Below are 18,130 nucleotides of genomic sequence, written 5' to 3'. Positions count from 1 at the left end.
TTGCGTTTTGCGCTGTTTCATGTCGCTGCAACTATGCCTAACAACGAAAGTGAGGTACCATTTTTTTCGGGGGACCTGGGGGAACGCTGGGTGGGTGAAATTTGTTGATCCACGCAGATTCCAGAACTTTCCATCACAGAAATGTGAGGAAAATGTGTTTTTATTTGTCATATTTTTAGATTTGCAAGGGATTCTGGGTAACAAAACCTGGGGGTAGGCAGACAAGTCACCCCATCCTGAATTTCCCTGGGTGTCTAGTTTTCAAAAATGTATAGGTTTGCTAGGTTTCCCTAGGTGCTGGCAGAGCAAGGGCTCAAAAACAAAAGGTAGTCTTTTCCTCCAAAATGAGCAACATTTCACTGGGAAATTGAGGTGCATCCACGTTGCGTTTTGCGCTGTTTACTGTCGCAGCCACTATGCCTACCCACGCAAGTGAGGTACCATTGTTTTTGGGAGACCTGGGGGAACGTTGGGTGTGTGGAAATTTGTTGATCCACGCAGATTCCAGAACTTTCCACCACAGAAATGTGAGGAAAATACTTTTTTTTCCAATTTCTTAGCTTTGCAGGGGATTCTGGGTAAGAGAACCTGGGGGTAGGCAGTCGAATCACCCCATCCTGAATTCCCCTGGGTGTCTAGTTTTCAAAAATATATAGGTTTGCTAGGGTTCCCTAGGTGCCGGCAGAGCTAGGGTTAAAAAACAAAAGGTAGTCTCTTTGACCAAAAAGGGCACAATTTCACTGCAAAATTGAGTTGTGACCATGTTGCATTTTGCGCTGTTTCCTGTCGCAGGCACTATTAAGAACCAGGCAAGTGAGGTAGCATTTTTTTTGGGAGACCCGGGGGAATGCTGGGTGGGTGGAAATTTGTTGATCCACGCAGATTCAGGAACTTTCCACCACAGAAATGTGAGGAAAATGCGTTCTTTTCCAATTTCTAAGCTTTGCAAGGGATTCTGGGTAAGAGAACCTGGGGGTAGGCAGTCGAGTCACCCCATACTGAATTCCCCTGGGTGTCTAATTTTCAAAATTATATAGGTTTGCTAGGTTTCCTTAGGTGTCAGCAGAGCTAGGGTTCAAAAACAAAAGGTAGTCTCTTTGCCCAAAAAGGGCACAATTTCACTGAAAAATTGAGTTGTGACCACGTTGCGTTTTGCGCTGTTTCATGTCGCTGCCACTATGCCTAACAACGCAAGTGAGGTACCATTTTTTTCGGGGGACCGGGGGAACGCTGAGTGGGTGGAAATTTGTTGATCCACGCAGATTCCAGAACTTTCCACCACAGAAATGTGAGGAAAATGTGTTTTTTTTGTCATATTTTTAGCTTTGCAAGGGATTCTGGGTAACAAAACCTGGGGGTAGGCAGACGAGTGACCCCATCCTGAATTCCCCTGGGTGTCTAGTTTTGAAAAATGTATAGGTTTGCTAGGTTTCCCTAGGTGCTGGCAGAGCTAGGGCTCAAAAACAAAAGGTAGTCTTTTCCTCCAAAATGGGCAAGATTTCACTGGGAAATTGAGGTGCGTCCACGTTGCGTTTTGCGCTGTTTCCTGTCGCAGCCACTATGCCTACCCACGCAAGTGAGGTACCATTGTTTTTAGGAGACCTGGGGGAATGTTGGGTGGGTGGAAATTTGTTGATCCACGCAGATTCCAGAACTTTCCACCACAGAAATGTGAGGAAAATGCTTTTTTTTCCCAATTTCTTAGCTTTGCAGGGGATTCTGTGTAAGAGAACCTAGGGGTAGGCAGTCGAGTCACCCCATCCTGAATTCCCCTGGGTGTCTACTTTTCAAAAATATATAGGTTTGCTAGGTTTCCCTAGGTGCCGGCAGAGATAGGGTTCAAAAACAAAAGGTAGTCTCTTTGCCCAAAAAGGGCACAATTTCACTGCAAAATTGAGTTGTAACCATGTTGCGTTTTGCGCTGTTTCCTGTCGCAGGCACTATTCAGAACCAGGCAAGTGAGGTAGAATTGTTTTTGGGAGACCCGGGGGAATGCTGGGTGGATGGAAATTTGTTGATCCACGCAGATTCCGGAACTTTCCACCACAGAAATGTGAGGAAAATGCGTTTTTTTTCTCCAATTTCTAAGCTTTGCAAGGGATTCTGGGTAAGAGAACCTGGGGGTAGGCAGTCGAGTCACCCCATCCTGAATTCCCCTGGGTGTCTACTTTTCAAAAATATATAAGTTTGCTAGGTTTCCGTAGGTGTCATCAGAGCTAGGGTTAAAAAACAAAAGGTAGTCTCTTTGCCCAAAAAGGGCACATTTTCACTGAAAAATTGAGTTGTGACCACGTTGCGTTTTGCGCTGTTTCATGTCGCTGCCACTATGCCTAACAACGCAAGTGAGGTACCATTTTTTTGGGGGGACCAGGGGAAACGCTGGGTAGGTGGAAATTTGTTGATCCACGCAGATTCCAAAACTTTCCACCACAGAAATGTGAGGAAAATGTGTTTTTTTGTCACTTTTTAGATTTGCAAGGGATTCTGGGTAACAAAACCTGGGGGTAGGCAGACGAGTCACCCCATCCTGAATTCCCCTGGGTGTCTAGTTTTTAAAAATGTATAGGTTTGCTAGGTTTCCCTAGGTGCTGGCAGAGCTAGGGCTCAAAAACAAAAGGTAGTCTTTTCCTCCAAAATGGGCAAGATTTCACTGGGAAATTGAGGTGCGTCCACGTTGCGTTTTGCGCTGTTTCCTGTCGCAGCCACTATGCCTACCCACACAAGTGAGGTACCATTGTTTTTGGGAGACCTGGGGGAACGTTGGGTGCGTGGAAATTTGTTGATCCACGCAGATTCCAGAACTTTCCACCACAGAAATGTGAGGAAAATGCTTTTTTTCCCAATTTCTTAGCTTTGCAAGGGATTCTGGGTAAGAGAACCTGGGAGGAGGCAGTCGAGTCACCCCATCCTGAATTCCCCTGGGTGTCTACTTTTCAAAAATATATAGGTTTGCTAGGTTTCCCTAGGTGCCGGCAGAGATAGGGTTCAAAAACAAAAGGTAGTCTCTTTGCCCAAAAAGGGCACAATTTCACTGCAAAATTGAGTTGTAACCATGTTGCGTTTTGCGCTGTTTCCTGTCGCAGGCACTATTCAGAACCAGGCAAGTGAGGTAGAATTGTTTTTGGGAGACCCGGGGGAATGCTGGGTGGATGGAAATTTGTTGATCCACGCAGATTCCGGAACTTTCCACCACAGAAATGTGAGGAAAATGCGTTTTTTTTCTCCAATTTCTAAGCTTTGCAAGGGATTCTGGGTAAGAGAACCTGGGGGTAGGCAGTCGAGTCACCCCATCCTGAATTTCCCTGGGTGTCTACTTTTCAAAAATATATAGGTTTGCTAGGTTTCCCTAGGTGCCGGCAGAGCTAGGGTTCAAAAACAAAAGGTAGTCTCTTTGCCCAAAAAGGGCACGATTTCACTGCAAAATTGAGTTGTGACCACGTTGCGTTTTGCGCTGCTTCCTGTCGCAGGCACTATTCAGATCCAGGCAAGTGAGGTAGCATTTTTTTCAGGAGACCCGGCGGAACGCTGGGTGGGTGGACATTTCTAGCTTTGCAAGGGATTCTGGGTAACAAAACCTGGGGGTAGGCAGACGAGTCACCCCATCCTGAATTCCCCTGGGTGTCTAGTTTTGAAAATGTATAGGTTTGCTAGGTTTCCCTAGGTGCTGGCAGAGCTAGGGCTCAAAAACAAAAGGTAGTCTTTTCCTCCAAAATGGACAAGATTTCACTGGGAAATTGAGGTGCGTCCACGTTGCGTTTTGCGCTGTTTCCTGTCGCAGCCACTATGCCTACCCACGCAAGTGAGGTACCATTGTTTTCGGGAGACCTGGGGGAACGTTGGGTGGGTGGAAATTTGTTGATCCACACAGATTCCAGAACTTTCCACCACAGAAATGTGAGGAAAATGTGTTTTTTTGTCAAATTCTTTGCTTTGCAAGGGATTCTGGGTAACAAAACCTGGTGGTAGGCAGTCGAGTCACCCCATCTTGAATTTCCCTGGGTGTCTACTTTTCAGAAATGTATAGTTTTGCTAGGTTTCCCTAGGTGCTGGCAGAGCTAGGGCTCAAAAACAAAAGGTAGTTTTTTCCTCCAAAATGGGCAAGATTTCTCTGTGAAATTGAGGTGCAACCACGTTGCGTTGTGCGCTGTTTCATGTCGCTGCCGCTATGCCTACCCACGCAAGTGAGGTACCATTTTTTTTGGGAGACCTGGGGAAACGTTGGGTGCGTGGAAATTTGTTGATCCACGCAGATTCCAGAACTTTCCACCACAGAAATGTGAGGAAAATGTGTTTCTTTTGTCAAATTCTTTGCTTTGCAAGGGATTCTGGGTAACAAAACCTGGTGGCAAGCAGTCGAGTCACCCCATCCTGAATTTCCCTGGGTATATAGTTTTCAAAAATGTATAGGTTTGCTAGGTTTCCCTAGGTTCCGGCAGAGCTAGGGTGAAAAAACTACAGGTAGGCACTTTGCCATAAAAGGGTCAATTTGTAACTGCAAAATTGAGGTGTGACCACGTTGCATTTTGCGCCGTTTCCTATCGCAGGCACAAGGCCGACCCACACAAGTGAGGTACCGTTTTTAACGGAAGACTTCGGGTAATTCAGATTTGTAAATCAACTGTTATTACCAATTGAGCTTTCTTGCATTTCTCCCTTTCAATGACAGACATAGTGTAAAAAAAAATGTTTTTGAAAAATGACCAATAATTCTCAAGCTAGTATGAGTATTCCCAATTTTGAAAATGTGCAATTATATACTGTTTCTGTACTCTATATTTTGTACTCAATTCAGAAATACATAGGTGTCTTTCATACAGATTTTTCCATGTATACATTTTCCAAGACAAAGTGCTCTATACCCAGTAAAAGAAAAAAAAACATTGCAAGTTGCTGCTCAGTTTTTGGATCTGGGTTTGTCGGGTTCTTGGTGAAACTACAAGTCCTATATATCCCCACAACCAGGGAGGTCTAATGGATGTAACAGTATATTGTTTTCCAAGAGCTGTCAAGATTAGAAAAAGTTATAGGTGAAAACGTTGAGACAAAAGGCTGTTTTTTCAACAAATTTTCAATTATTCCAAGATTTAACTGTTAGTTTCGATAAAGAATCCTTCATGGATTTACATAAATGACCCCTTTCTGAATTCAGAATTTTGTTTACCTTTCAAAAATGTACAGCTTTCTAGGATCCATTATTGCTTTCAAACTCTTTTCTACCATTAACTGGAAGGAGGTGGAAAGCTCTAAAAATAGCAAAAATAGGCTATGTCCCAGAAAAATGCCAAAACTGTGTGAAAAATGTTGGTTCTCTGACAAAAGACTGTCATTCCCTGAAATCTGAGAAAACGGAGATTTCAGCCCCACAAACCCTTTTTTGATACCATTTTCAGGGAAAACCCAGAGGCTTTCATTTGCAGCCCGTTTTTCCCATTTTCCAGAAAAAAAACAAAAAATTCACTATATTTTGGTTAATTTCTGGGACCCCTCCAAGGGAATCCACAAACCCTGGGCGCCTTTGGAATCCACATGATGTTGGAAGAAAAGGACGCAAATTTGGTGTGGATACCTTATGTGGTCAAAAAGTTACAGGGGCCTAAGCGCACACTACCCCAAATTGCCAAAAAAGGGCTCAGCACAGGAGGGGAAAAGGCCTAGCAGCGAAGGGGTTAAACAGGATAAAAACACACGTGACCATTTGGTTTGGGCTGCTCTACCCGTTAACAGTTCTCCTAATTTGACTACTTTGTGGAGCCTTAATAAGATCTCGGGCCAATTTCCTTATGGTAACTGTCTAATGTGTGACCCCACAATGAACACTAAGCAGTTCGTACATGGTAATGTCAAACATGACTTGCGTGACCACACCAATTGTAACTCGCAGAATGTGGTGTATGCCATTTGGTGTCCCTGCAATTTAATTTATGTGGGGCAGACTACCCAACATATTAAGAGCCGTCTTTCCCTACATGAAAGTTGCATTCGGTGCCGAAATGAGATTGTGCCTTTGGTGTCACAATTTCTGGAACATAATCATACCCCATTTGATTTAAGATGGCAGGTGATTGAACTGATTAAGACTCCACGCAGGGGCTGTGACGTTAACAGTATGCTAAATCCAAGCGAAGGTCGCTGGATGTTCCGTTGCGACAGTATCAATCAGGGGCTCAACAGTTTAGAGGAATGTACGGCTGTACTATTCAGCTAACCTGTTTGATACACTGAGATCTCTTCTGATTTAGTGACCCTGCTCTGCTAATGTAGATGCCTTAACGCTGAAGATTAATTTAGATGTTCCAATGTCTTTCAGTGTTAAGTGCACCTGTTTCTGGAACTTTACATGTTAATGTACCTATGTCATATGGATTGAATTGTTTTTGGGTACACCCTTGAGTGTCTATGGAACTAACGTTACATTAACTGTATGAACTTCATTTTTACCTTTTGTGATTGTAGTGGCCTAAAACTGAATTCTTTGTATCGTGCACAGGTTTCCTGTTTTTGAGCAATGATGTCCCCAACTTCTCTTTGATTAAGTTTGATTAATCATATATGAGATTGAATGTATGCATTGTTCTATTACACTGTTATGCCCTAATGCGATTCATGCATGTTTTGTAATTCGAGCTGTAGCATTTATCTGGTTATCAACATTACCGCCTTCTATCTCTTTATATGAATTGATTGAAAAAAATGTTAAGTTGTAGTTTTGAATGTTTATTTTTAAGTCGTTGATTGTCCATTGACTTTTTCTGTGATAACAATCCTGTCACCTCGATACAATTTAAGTTGCTAAATACAATGTGACAAATCTGTAAATTTGGAAAATGTACACTTATGATACTGATGTGATTTCACCAATTCAGAATACTACACTGTATCGATATGTTAATAATACATGCTTTATAAACGTAGACCTTTTGCAACATAGCACAAATCAAACGGGCTGTATTGCTAAAGTGCCTAACATATTTGTACATATAAAAATTGCGAGGCTTTGGGAAATGGGTTTCTTTTCCTTTCTCTCTATCCTTCGTTACTTCTTGTGCCAGTGGAAGATGGCCGCTGTTTTTTTATCCAAACACGACGGGCATGATCGACCCTGAAATGTTAATATTTTTTTGTAATTGAACATCTCCGAGTATTTCTACAGTCTTAATTATTTTGAGCATTCTTTTTGCATTGACTTGTATCAAAGCTTTTTGGCTTCTATTAGCCTTGTAAAACTGTGCGTCTCTGCACCGAGCTTGGAAAAACAATACTAGTCCTCTTTAAATTATGATGGCGGCACGCTTTTAAATCAGCGTTCAGGTCTCCTTCCTGTATTGGTCCGAATTTTCCGGATCTAAAACACTGATGGAATGCGGTGGGCGGGAGTACCAAAACTTTGAAAGTGAGTACAATTACGGAGCAGCATGATTTGTTGTATTCTCATTTAATTTTTAAATACACGTGTGATGTCCATCTAGGTCTTTTTTTTTTAATTTCCGTAATTTTTTATTGGATAACAAACATATATTTACATGGAGCATGGAATATACATGAGTGGAGGGAGAGAAAGGAGAGAGAGAAAGAAAAGAAAGAAAGAAAAAGGCGCCGGGGGGGGGGGGGGGAGTGTGGAGTGTTGGCCATCAGCCTTCCTTGTCTTTGCAATAGTTCGGTCTTTGCAATGGTTCGATAGATCGGATAGTTCTAGTAGTTCAAATGTTCGTTTCCAAGTCCTGCTTATCGTTGTCTTTTGCCTCCCCCTTTGCGGTGCCTGGCGGGTGTCCTTGTTCACGCCCCGGGCGATAGAGAGGATAGGGAAGTATAGAAGTCGGAAATGAGAGAGGAGAGGAGCCTTGCTTATTGTTTTCTATTTGTTAGAGCGCGGATCCCCAGAGTGTGCCCCTTGATGGTTGTCTAGATTCTGCGCCTAAGGGGGTTTGTGCGATGATAGGTAGAGGTCTAGGGGCCCCCACATGTTTGACTGCCTGTGGGTTTTCGGTGAGTGTTTCGCTGCAATGTTATCTGTCCCCTTCGGAACGTGACCCAGTTGAGCCATGCCTCGGGCGCAGCTTTCGAAGTGTCCTTCCAGTTGCTTAGGATTATTTTGACTGCAGCCGTCAACAATAGATCAATGAGGTCACGGTCTTCTGTCGTTGTGATGGACGGGGATGCAAAACCCAGGACTAGACTAAGGAAATCTATGTGTATGGCTACTCCTGTGATTTCATTGATAAGCTTCCCAATTCTATCCCAGAACTCCCTGATCTTGGGGCAGCTGAGCAGGAGGTGTTCTAAATCCCCCCTCCCTTTGTCACAATTCCAGCATGCATCACTCTCTCGGATCCCCAAGGTGGCCAGGCGGGCCGGTGTCCAGAATGCCTTATGCACTAACCAGTATTTGGTCTGATTTAGCGATGCAGTTATCTTTTTCCTAGATGTTGATCTCCATAGCTCTGCTTTCTCGGTCTCGCTTAGTTCCTTCCCTGCCAAAGTCCCCCAGAAGTTTGTGACCTTATCGTTGAGTTTGGTGTGCTTGGGGCGGAGGGCTTTGTATAGGTGTGCTACTTGGTGTCCTAATGTGTTGAGACTGGCTGCAAGTTGTATGAGCGATGGTGTCTGGCTGTTGAGTTTTGCCTTCCTAATTGCCACTTTGATTTTCAGGAAGTTGTAGAGTTCTATGCTTTGTAGGTTGTGTCTTTCCTTGAGAGTGTCGAAAGTTGTGTTCACACCTTGGCTCTGTAGGTCATGGGCCGTGGATATACCGTGTCTGTACCATTCATGCATGTCTAGAACCTTATCTCTGTATCTTAGAGTGGGGTTGTGCCAGATGGATTCAAATTCACCTCCCTTGATGCTTGTTGTCAGTAGTTTGTCGACACTCAGGAGAGCGGTCTTTGTGTTCTTCAGGACAGGGTTGTCCTTCACTACTGGGTGTTGTGTGGCCGTTAGGAGGGTGATGGGGTTCATGCCTTTTAGTAGCCCGCGCTCGAGTGTTAGCCATGCTGGGGTGTATTCCTGTCTTGGGTCCAGCCAGTGTAGCCCCTGTTTGGCTATGCATGCTACCTGGAATCGTTTAAATTTGTTATGTTCAGGCCGCCCTGATCTTTTGAGAGCCTGAGTTTGTGTAGGCTTATTCTGGGTTTTTTCCCACTCCACAAGAAGTTGTTCAGTATCTTGTCTAGTCTCTTGTGGAAGTCTTCTGTGTAAGTCAGTGGGAGCATGGTTAGCATATAGTTGACCATCGGTGTGAGCATCATCTTTATCGCCTCTACCCTTCCCCACCATGTTGTGTATTTGGGGGACCACCCTTCTACTTTGTCCTTAATTTTCTGGATTATTGCGTGTTCATTGTGTTCTAGTGTCGTTCTTAGTTCTCTCTCAAAGAGGATACCCAAATATTTTATGGGCTTCTGTTGCCATGTTAGTCCAGACGATCCTAATACCGTTCTTGTTGTGTGGATGTTTAAAGGTTTGCACTCCGATTTATCTTTGTTGAGTTTGTACCCCGAGACCTGGGCGTATTTATCAATGGTGTCAGTCAGTGCTTTAATGGATCTTTCCGGGTCTTCTGTGACTATTAGTACGTCATCCGCGTATGCCGCTAGCTTGAAGGTTTCTCCCCCTATTGGTATCCCCACAATATCCACGTTCGTTATGATCATCGTGAGGAGCGGTTCTATTGCTAATAGGAATAGGGCTGGTGAGAGAGGGCAGCCTTGTCTCGTTCCCCTTCCCAGGTTGAGTACGTTCGATGTGCCTCCGTTGACCACCACCCGTGCTTTGGGGCCCTCGTATAGAGCCATCACCATTTTCCTGTATTCCGGTCCTATCCCGAATTTCCCCATGCATTGATCTAAAAAAGGCCATGAAACCCTATCGAAGGCTTTCTCAGCGTCCAGGGCTATCATGACTGCTGCGTTGTTGCTTAGGGGAGGAGTGGTTAATTATGTGGCATAGTAGTCTTGTGTTGTCGTGGGACATGCGGTTCTTGAGGTAACCTACTTGAGAGTTGTGTATGAGTTTGGGTAGGTAGGCGTTGAGTCTATTGGCCAGTATTTTTGCGTAGATCTTGCAGTTTACATTTATGAGGGAGATCGGTCTAAAATTCTACGCCTCAGTTGTATCCTTCCCTTCCTCTGGTATAACAATTATGTTTGCCTCAGCCATTGAGGGTGTCATGCGTCCGCTCTGGACACATTCCCTGAATACCTGTTTCATTGTGGGTTTGAGTCTGTGTAGGTACTGCTTGTAGAAGCCAGCTGTGAAGCCATCTGGCCCCGGTGCCTTATTGTCTTTGAGGTTTGCTGTGGCCTTCTCTATTTCATCCTCCGTTATGGTCAGTTCTAGGATGTCGCGTTCTCGGTCTGATAGTGTGGGTGTGGTTATGCGCCCAAAAGCAGTTCTTTGCCTCCATCTTCCTTTAGCGTTTCATCTTTGGTGTACAGTCCTTCGTAGAAGTCTCTGAAGACCTCTAGGATCTCTTTGTTTGTAGTCTGGGACTTGCTGTGTCTGTCTTTGATGGCTCCTATCGTGTGGTGTTTCTGCTTTCCCCTTAGATAGGATGCTAGGTTTTTGCCTGCCTTGTTTCCAGTGCATAGGTTAATAGATTTGTATTTATTAATCCAGGTACCTGCTCTCTCACTCAGTATTCTGTTAAGTTCGTACTTCAGTTTGGTCAGGTTCGTGAGAGTGTTCTTATCTTCTATTCTGGCTATATGGCTGTTCTCTAGCTTTTTAATCTCTTTCTCTAGGTCTTCAATTCTCTTGTTCCTTTCTTTGTTCAACCTGCCTTTGATTGTCATGACTGTTCCCCGGATGGTGGCCTTCAGGGCATCCCATAGTACTTCCCTTTTTGTCTCTGGTGTGTCATTCATTAGCAAATATTCTTTTATCGCCTTCTCTATCTCGGCTTTCGCTGAGGCGTGTTGTAGTAGACTGTCATCGAAATGCCATCTGCGGGTTGGCCTTTCATTGTGCTTGCCAGATAGGGTTAGGCTTATGTGCGAGTGATCTGATACTGTTCTCGGTCCTATCTCTGTATGGTCTATGAGGTGGGTGTGTGTTTCTGACATTAGGATGTAGTCTATTCGGCTGTATGAGTTGTGTGGGTTGGAGTAGAATGTGTATTCTCTGGCATCAGGGTTGCTTAAGCGCCATGGGTCTCTTAGTCTTAGTTTGGAGCAGAGGTTCTTTAGGATGTTGGGGTTGCTTGTTGATTGGCTTGGTCTATGTGGGTGCTTGTCAATCGCGGGGTCAAGAACTTGGTTCATATCTCCTGCGACGATCACCAGATCCCCCAGCGGTAGGGTGTATAGTTGTGCACCTACCCCCTCCCAGAATGGTTTGTCTTCGCTATTGGGACCATATATGTTTGCCACATGGAATGTCTCTCCCGCTCTTCTAAGAGATGTTACAAGCGTTCTTCCTTGGGTGTCTGCTTGGGAGTCTACCACTTCTAATTTGGAGTTTTTGCTGGTGATTGTTACTACCCCATTCTTCTTATTATGTGCCGGTGATCCCAGCACCTCGCCTATCCAACTGGCCCCTATGCGCTTTATATCTTCTACTTCCAATCTCGTTTCTTGGAGCACATATATGTCGCTTTTAAGTTTCCTGAGGTGTTCTAGCACCTTCCTCCTTTTCACCGGGCTGTTCAGCCCCTTGACGTTTAGGGACACTATTTTAATGTCAGACGCGATGCTACTCTGGTTGCTGTTTGTCATTTACGCTGCTCTGTATCTCACGGTGTAAGTGGCCTTTCTCTGCGTGCTTTTGGTCTCAGGGTTGTGTGTGGATCCGTCTCCCTACGTCTGCGCGTGCTGCTCCTACATGTGAGTGTATAGGAAGAGAAATAGAAGAAGAAGAGAAGATGATAGAAACTAAGCCCATGTATATGCTCCCCCCTCCCCCCGTTCCCCTCGCTCCCTCCCCCCCACCCTTCCCTCCCGCCTCCCCCCTCCCTTACTTGCTGAGTGGGTGTGCGACGACAAAGTTCCTTCGCCCCGCATCATCCCTGAGGTAGAGTTTGTTTCATTCCTTTGGTCTAGTCTTTGAGGTAGTATGGGAGAAGAAAAAAGAAACCAAGGCACGGTCTTCCTCCGATCATCTTGTTCCAGTTGTGCCTTGTTTGTCCTGCGTCGTGTTGTTCTCGCCATAGACTGCTGGAACTCCTTGATGTGTAGTCATGTTGCTGTCTGAGGTAGATATGTTGTCTTGTGTTTGTAGTGTGTCCTATTCAGATTACCTGTTCCCGTCTGGTGAGGCACTTCTTTTCGCTGCTCCGGGGCTTTTGTTTAAGCATCTCCTCCACCGGTGGGCCTTGCAGGTAGCTCCTTAGTTCTTCTGGACATTCAAAAATCATTGTTTTCCATTTATCTGTTACTTTGAACCTGGCAGGGCCGACGAAGCCGAAGGTAGCGCCTCTTCTGCGAAGTGTTTCTCTGAGGGCCAAGAACCCTTTTCTTGACTCTACCGTTTGTTTTGAGTAGTCTTGGGTTAGTACGATCTTGCTTCCTGCCCACATCAGGTTCTGGTTTTTCCTGGCAAAGGCAAAGATGGCGTCTGTTTGGCTCAGTCTGAGCGGGTTGCATATTATTGCCCTTGGCCCCTTGCCTGTTGTTGGTTTTCCTGCTGGTACTCTGTAGGCTTTTTGCACCTCGAACTTCCTATCAAAGGTGATGCCTGTTAGTTTGGGGATCATCTCCTCCAGCATGACTGCGCATGAGCCCGCCCCATCCTCTGCCCCTTCCGGCACTCCCAGGATCCTTACGTTGCCTCTTCTTGCCCTATCATCCTTCTCCGCTAGCTGTTTTTGTATGGCTTTCGTGGCTTTCTGCAGTTCTGCTATGGCTTTGGTGTTGTCACTTGTTTTGTCCTCCACTGTGCTTATTCGGCTTTCTGCTGCTTCTATTCTTGTGTTCGTCTTGTGGAGTTCCACTCTTATAGCCGCCATCTCGAGTTGCATGTTCTCCACTTTGAGTCTCGTCTCTTTCCCAACTTCATTGCCTTCGTTCACTCTTCGTAGGATTGTCTCTAGGGTGACTATTTCACCTTTATTTTTCAGAGGGGAGCCTTGATTGTCTATTTTGGGCTTTTTTTCAATCATCTTCCCCTCGTTGCCTGCCATTGTTTCGATACCCCGTCTAGATAGGATGCCGTCTAGCCGCCCCACTGCTTGGACCTCCTTTGGTAGGTTTGCTGCTTTTGGCGTCGGTGCGTAAATGCCCTGAGACCTGTATCTGCTAGGCTCTGTGATGTGCCTTGTTCTTGTCTTTGCTTTGGGCCCTGCCAGCGTGTGCTTTGTCTCGTTCGCGGCTTTTTGGGCCGCTTGCTCCTGGCGTAAGGGAGGCGCTATCTGAGGTGGTTATGGTTGTGGCTTTGTTGAGCACTGCCTGATCCACTTTTTTAATTTTTTTTGACTTGGAGCGGCTACTGCTCTGCTCTCATGGGCCAGTATTCCCCTCACGCTCTGTTCTCTGCGGTCTTGGTACTCACGTTTTGTTTTGCTCCCCCTGTGTGCACTGCCAGTCCTTAGTTCGCTATCTTCCAGGAGTCCGAAACCCTCCTTGCACCTCCTTGCACACCTCTTGGGCCGCTAGTGATGCTTGACCGTGGTCCCAGTGCCTTTTGGTGGTGCCAGCAGGCCGTGTCTCGTGGCTGCTATGGCTGTGTGTGGGGTTCCGCCCTTTCTCGGTGTTGGCTACCATTGCCTGCACTTGCCCAATTGTTCCTTGCACCTCTTGCAGTCTCCGGTGCTTCCTTCCTCGTTCTGACCCCCCTCGCTTCACTTGCTGTCTTGGGAGCGGTCTTGGGAGCTTCCCACTGCTCCTCCGCTGTGTCCTGCTGTCCCTCGCTGTCCCCCGCTTGAGAGAGGGTTGCTGCGCAGCCTTCAGTGTCAATTACTGCAGCTTCCTTGCTCGCGCTGCAGTTTCCTGTGGCGGCCGCCCTTCCGTAATCTTGGACGCGCTCCGACCCGCTCTTCCCTGGTTGGTCGCCGCCTCCACTTGCGATTCCGCTCCCTTTTCCGTTGTTCCTCCTCTGTTTCTCGCGGTCACCTACTTGAGGGGGGAGCACTGCGCAGCCTTCGGTGCCAGTCCCTGTGGCTTCCTCGTTCGTGTGGGCACTTCCTGTGATGGCCGCACTTCCGCTTCCGCTGTTCCCGGTCCACCTCTTCCTCTTCCGCCTGAGTCGGTGAAGATTTCCGGCAATGGTGCCCTTTCCACAGCTCCTTCCGGTTTTGAGACTTCGCCTCAGTTTGGTAGGTTTGTCCTTTGCTTGTCAGGTGGGACGCTGGGTTGCTGGGTCGATGATCAGGCTTATTTGCTGTTCTTGTGCCGATCACTGCGGTGCTCCGTTGTGCAGCTTCTTCTCGGCGGGCGCTGTCGTTGCATGCCTTGGCATGTTGCTGCAAATCATTGTGAGTCCCTGATTGCGCTTGCGATTGTCTGGCTAGGGTGACCCTGGGGCGCTGTGCCCTCTTGTTCTTCTCCGCTTCTTCTCCCTCTCCGCCGGCTTCCAATAGCCTCAGGGCGCCATTTTGTGCTCCGTGTTGTTGCCTCCCGTCTTGGACGTCTGTACTGGTTTCTTGGTTTTCCGGCCTCTTTCTTCTCTTTTCTTCTTAGTTGCTCTGTTGTTTAGACCTTCCCCTGCCTTATTCTTCGCTTAGGTTCCGGATCTGGCGCGTTTGGCGAGTTTGTTTTCCCTCAGGGATACAGAGCCGATGGATTTAGACGATCGTCCACATTGCCGTCCAAGCCACGCCCCCGTCCATCTAGGTCTAATAACGTTTTACTGACTGGATGTTTGTAGTTGGTAGAAAGGGTTCCCCTTGTCGGATCTCTTTATTTTTGTAACATGACACATCCAGTGCATGTCTGTCTTGCATTATTTCGTTTTGGACTTGTTTTGATTAATTTCCTTAAACAAGTCAACACTTCAGAGAGCAAAGTCTCTTCCCAGTTCTGGATGTTAGTTATTATGGATGTTAGTTACTGTACTGAATGTCTGACAAAATATCGAAAACTAGAATATCGATGTACAAAAATATCGGAACAAAATTATCGATGTCAAAAATATCGGGATCCTATACTTAACTATATATCTACACAAATATCGATTTTTTAATATCGATATACAAAAACATCGTTTACTATGATATCGACTACATTAATATCGGAATACAAAAATATCGCAATCTGCAAAAAATAATGACATTTACAAAAATATTGACATCAAATATATCGTGCACATAAATATCGGATTATAAACTATATCGACTTTTTAAAAACATTTCTTTACATAATTAATTAACGCTTTATATGTTTTCACATTAAAAAACACATACAACACTTTAATTTTTACTATAGACACACTATAAATTCATATATTATTTAATATTGGTATAATTATGTCACCTACACATATAAAATTATTCTACGCTACTTTGTATACTTTTATAATTATTGTTGGTTTGTCAATTCTAATACTAATTAATCACAACTGAAATTCAAATCTACTAACTAACCAATCACAACCCTGATTTTTTAAATGAACCAATAGTAAAGTAATTACTACTGACACTCCCCTATATAAGCAATGAAAACGTAAGCACAAACTACTTGCCAAAAGTCACAGAAGGAGATTCATCTCTATCCGAATTGCTGCACAACAACTACAAGAACCAGACTATCAACCTACTATTACATCTTCTAAGTAGGTAAATAAAATAGATAGTGCATTATTAGCTAATTGTATTTACTTACCTGCTAAATACCCAGTGCCCCTTTGCTATTCATACTACTTAACATGCTAAATATTGATATACAATTTTTTTTTTTTGATACTACCACTACTGATAATTCTACTCCAAATAATTGTGAACAAAACATAGTAATACAGATTCTGAAAACTATGTAAGTAATTTGACATTATTTCATTATGTGCACATTAATCTAAACACACAGAAATAATGACTTTTGCACACCATCTTCTTATTTTTCTGTAGATTCTACTACTGAAAACTACACTACTACTGAACTAAGGACATCAGTACTATATCTACAATACTTTTTACTAAGTAAGTAAATAAAATAGAAACTGCTTTATTTGCTAGTAATAATTAATTTCCTGCTAAATACCCAGTACCCCTTTGCTATTTATTGCAGTTAACATGCTAAATAATTATCTACAACTATTTGTTTAAGATACTATGAGAACTGAATATTCTACTCAAAATAACTGTGAACAAAGCATAGGAATACAGATTCAAAAATATATGTAAGTAATTTCACATTGTTTCATTATGTGCACAAAAATCTAAACACACAGAAATAATCATTTGCCCTCACATATTTTTTTTTCTATAGATTATACTACTAAAATCTGCACTACTACTGAACTAAGAACATCAGAACTATTTGTACAATACTTTTTGCTAAGTAAGTACATAAAATAGAAACTGCATAATTTGGTACTACTAATTATTGACCTGCTAACTACCCAGTGGCCCTTTGCTATTCATACTACTTAACATGCTAAATAATAAAATAATGTTATTTTTTTAGATACTAAGACAACTGAATATTCTGCTCAAACTAACTGTGAACAAAGCATAGGAATACCGAATCGAATAACTATGTAAGTTAGGTCACATTGTTTAATTATGTGCGCAAAAATCTAAACACACAAAAATAATAAATTGTGCTCAACATATTTTTTTCTCTCTGTAGATTCGACTACTGAAAACTGCACTACTAATTAACTAAGGACCTCAGTACTATTTCTAAAATACATTTTAGTAAGTAAGTATTATGCAACTGCAATAAATGTGGAAAAACAATACAAACATTTATAACTGTTCTAATAAATTTCAATAATATATTGTTTATTTACAGAGCAAACACGGTGAATAGATATACAGACAACATACAGAACTTCACATTCTAAACAATAGTAATACAAATCACTAAGTAAGTATATTAAATAACATATTTACCACATGTTTAACAAAACCTTCCAACATGGTGATTAAACTAACTCATATGTTCCTTATTTTTTAAAGATAACACTACAAACTATTCTCCAGAAGCTGAAGAAACAATTATACTGCCAAATACCAACCACAAAAAATATGTAAGTATCTTCACAATGTGAATCATGAAGATACACTTTTGTAGTAAAAATGAGCTCAAAAATTGCAAATTTACCTAAACATAAATTAATAATATACTACTTTCATGTTTCTCATAACAGCTACAACAACATCACAACCATTTATCCTCAACTAAAGAAGCAAGAAACTCCTAAGTTTTGCTGTACATTCTAAAACACGTAAGTATAAACATTCCTACTTATCACTAACATAGATTATGTATCACATTTAAATTGACATTAACTATTATATATATATTTTATAGATATACAAAGTACAAAATGACCGAAGGAGCCGAATTTGTGACCAGCCAAAGAGGAAAATTATTACTATGCTACATGGGTTACACGTACACACAGGAAAAACAATATGGCATGAAAGTGAATTGGAAATGTTGTAAATATTATTCGAACAAGTGCTATGGCAGAGCAACAACAAGAGAAGCTACAGTACTATATACTAGGGAACGTAATCATCCACCTAATATTACAGAAATAGAAGTTAGAACAGCTATGGAAAGTATAAAAGAAGCTAGTACCGGATCCCAAAAGCAAACAAATGTCATTTTAAAAGAAGCCATTCCTAAAATTCCCAAAACAGCCACAACCCAAATGCCAAATATCCTATCATTAAAAAGAACTATAGCACGAACCAAAAAAGCTACAACTTCTTCAACACCATCTCCCAGAACATATCAGGATATAAATTTTACTGCAAACGAAATAATTACTTTAAATAAACAACCATTTATAGTTTATAACAACGAAAGCAATGAGAATAGGCTTATAATTTTTGGTACCAGTATGAATTTAGTGAAACTGCAACAAAACCAATATTGGATGATGGATGGGACATTTAACATCTGTCCCAAACCATTCTTCCAATTATACACAATACATGGCCTCTACCACAACTGCAACATCCCTTTGTTATATGCACTATTGCCTAACAAAAACAATTCTACATATATGGAATTATTAAATGTCATAAAACAAA

This window comes from Lissotriton vulgaris, chromosome 2_1 (genome assembly GCF_964263255.1).
Source record: "Lissotriton vulgaris chromosome 2_1, aLisVul1.2, whole genome shotgun sequence".
Lineage (NCBI taxonomy): Eukaryota > Metazoa > Chordata > Amphibia > Caudata > Salamandridae > Lissotriton > Lissotriton vulgaris.
Note: the sequence above shows the minus strand (reverse complement) of the source record.